The sequence below is a fragment of the Solanum pennellii genome, chromosome 11, assembly GCF_001406875.1.
Source record: "Solanum pennellii chromosome 11, SPENNV200".
Taxonomy (NCBI): Eukaryota; Viridiplantae; Streptophyta; class Magnoliopsida; order Solanales; family Solanaceae; genus Solanum; species Solanum pennellii.
The window spans coordinates 6848252-6851551 of record NC_028647.1 but is presented as its reverse complement, the minus strand read 5'-3'; positions in this window follow the sequence as shown (position 1 = coordinate 6851551).

The following is a 3300-nucleotide window of genomic DNA, read 5'->3' as shown; positions in this document are numbered from 1 at the left end:
GTTGCTAAGGATTTGATATTTTAAAAGTGTTTCATATTTGGGTTCTCCTATTTTGGACCTAGGGTTTAGGGTTTAGGTGAAGCGTTAGGGTGTAGGTTTTTTTTTAATATTTTATGGTTCTAAGTTTAACATTTCAGTTTTAAATTGCCTGGTTTAGTATTTAATTTTTGGGTTGTGGTATTTTGGGCATAATGTTTCACGTTTATGGTTTAGGGATATAGTTAGGGTTAATGTTAGGGTTAGGGTTAAGGTTTTTATTTTTGTATTTTGGGCTTGGGGTTTAGGATTTATGGTAGGGTTAGGGTTAGGATTAATGTTTAGGTTAGGTTAGGGTTTAGGTTGTTTTTTAGGTTTTAGGGTTTTGGGTTAGCTATTTGAGTTGTAATATCTCTGGATTAGTGTTTAATGTTAGGTTTGGTAATTTGGGCTTTAGGTTTAGGGTAAGAGTTAAGAATAGGGTTAGGGTTAGTGTAAGGGTTAGAGTTCAGGATAGGGTTAGGGTTAGAGTTTAGGTTTTTTCTTTGATTTTAGATTTTGGGGTTTAAAAAGTTTGGTTTAAAATCTATATTTAGTGCTTAATGTTTCGGTTTTGAATTTTAGGCGTGGGGTTTCGGGTGAAATGTTTAGTGCTACAGTTAGGGTTAAGGTTAGGGTTACGGTTACGATTTTTCTTTTAGGTTTTAGGGTATGTGGTTTATTATTAGAAGTTTAAAATCTAAGTTTTAGTGTTTGATGTTTGGGTATTGTATTTTGGACTTAGGGTTTTTAGTTTTGACTTAGGGTTTAGGGTTAAGGGTTTATGGTTAGGGTTAGGATAAGAGTTACGGTGTAGGCTTTCTTTAAATTTTATGGTTCAGCGTTTAGCATTTGAGGTTTAAAATCTATGGTTTAGCATTTGATGTTTGGGTTTTGGTACTTTGGGATTTTTTTTGGTTGAATTACCCTTAGAGGGGAAGGGGCTGAGCAGCACCCCCAATCATTATCATTAATAACAAAAAACAAAATACAAGGAGGGGGGCATAAACCTAACCTCCAGCCTAGGATGATTTAGAGTCATCTTTCCAAAAGAAATTCAACTCCTCCCCTTACAATAGAAGATGAAACCAAAATACTAAGAACCTAAGGAGAGGACTCCTCCCCTTACATAGTATCTAGGAAGCATAAATAAGGGAGACTCTCCCTTTACATAAACAAAGAAAGACTAAAACAAATCTATTCAAAGAAGCTATAATTTTGAATTATAGCTAAGTTGAAAAGATGAACTAATCTCAAGGAGTCTCAAAAATCTGCTTTGTCTTCTTCCTTCTAAAGATAGGAATCTCCAATAAGTCAAGATGATAGTAGGCCTTTGCTTCTTTATGTAGTTGATTACTGTTGAAATATACCCGAGGAGCGGTTGTTTTGTGACTTTTTTTTGACAATGCATCTGCTACACAATTTACTTCTCTAAATACATGAATGCATTTGAAATTGTTGGCTTGAGTGATAAGATGTTGTAACCTTCCAATTTGAGTGATGATACTCCAGTGTGGGGCTGCTTTCTGTAAGATCCTATGGACCCCCAACTGATTATCAAGTTCCAGTGAAATGTTCCTATAGCCAAGCTCAAGTGCCCAAGTTAAACCAAATATGGCAGCAACAATTTCGGCTCTGTTGTTAGTCCCATCCAAGATGTGTTGTGAAGGTCATTACCAGCTTGCCTTCTTTGTCCATCAGAATACCTCCAGCCCCATGTTTGCCCAGGTTGGGGAGTGCACTTTCATCTTTATTTATTTTAATCCATTGATCTGGTGGTTTATTACATGTTACCATGCTCACTTTGGTGCCGTGAATGCACCTTTCACTCTTTTGTAGTAATTCAGTCCACTTTGCAGGCCATTGGAGATGCGGAAATGTACTATTAAGCATTTTGAAGTTTTCTTTGTATACTGCATACTTCACCCTGCTGATGTTGGTTGTTTTTTACATCCATATTTTGAGGCACACTAGTTCTTCCACTGATTCCAGCAAATGAAAATTGGAGCAACTTGTAGCAGCAGCTTGTGGGCTGCATTTTGGGATTAATAGTCCACCATTGTTGTAGCAGCTGCTGCAGTGAAGAGTGTTTCAGCTGTAGGCCTGCACCGTGTACAAAAAAGTTCCAAACCTTGGCTGCAAATTATCACGAATTAAAACTGTGATCTATATTGTCCATACCTGCTCTATCAAGACAACAAAAACAATGAGATGGCTCAATGCCAAAATTAGTCAATCTTTCATTAGTAGGCAGTTTACCCCTTAGGGTTCTCCATAAAAGAAAATATGATTTAAATGGAATGTTATTATGCCATATCATTGAATTAAATTGATTCTTAGCTCTTTTGTTCCTGATTTGCTCCCATGCTGAAGAGCATTTGAAGCTTCCATGGATATTGAGGTTCCAGACAGCTTTGTCCGGAAGATGATGCTGTGGAGAGAACTCTACAGCCAAAATGTTGGATAACTGACTAGCAGGGTCCTGTTCTATCATTTTGCTCCAACACCACTTGCCATCTTCCAAGAATTTAGCCACTGTAGCATTGTTAAATCTGTTGGTATCGGTGGTGTGATGAGCCAGTGGCCCACTGCCAAGCCAGTTATCCCACCAGAAGGAACAATTTCCAGCTTGAAGTTTCCAATGGATGTGCTGCTCAACATGTTGTCTATTCATTAGCATATGTTTCCAAGTCAATAAATACCCATTATTCCCTTTTTTGCTTACAGGGTTTGATCTTTGACAATATTTTGATCTCAAAAAATCTCCCCACAGAGTTTGCTTTGTTTTGAAGATCCACCACTGTTTGAATTGGAATGATTTGTTGATATCTTGTATGTTCCTCATTCCTATCCCCCCTTCATCATAGGGGTAGCTTAGATTTTTCCATGAATCCCAGTGATACTTCTTTTTATCACTCTTCCATCCCCAGAAAAATTCAACTATAAGCCCTTGGATTATCTTCAGTACTGTGGCTGGAGGTGTCACTACAGATAGAAGGTGGATAGGGAGAGCCTGTACAACATGTATTGTAAGAAATGCCTTGCCTCCATAGCTTAATTGTTTGGTTTGCCAGCCTGTAATATTGCAAACAACCTTGTTAACAAGATCAGAAAAATATATATTCCTAGGTCTGCAAACAAATAAAGGGCAACCTAGGTAATTAATAGGACCCTGTTTTTGTTTGAAACCTGTCAGCCTCTTAATTTTATCCCTAGTGTTATTGAAAGCATTAGAGTGTAGCATAAAGTGGATTTTGTCCCCATTGATGAGTTGTCAAGAAGTCT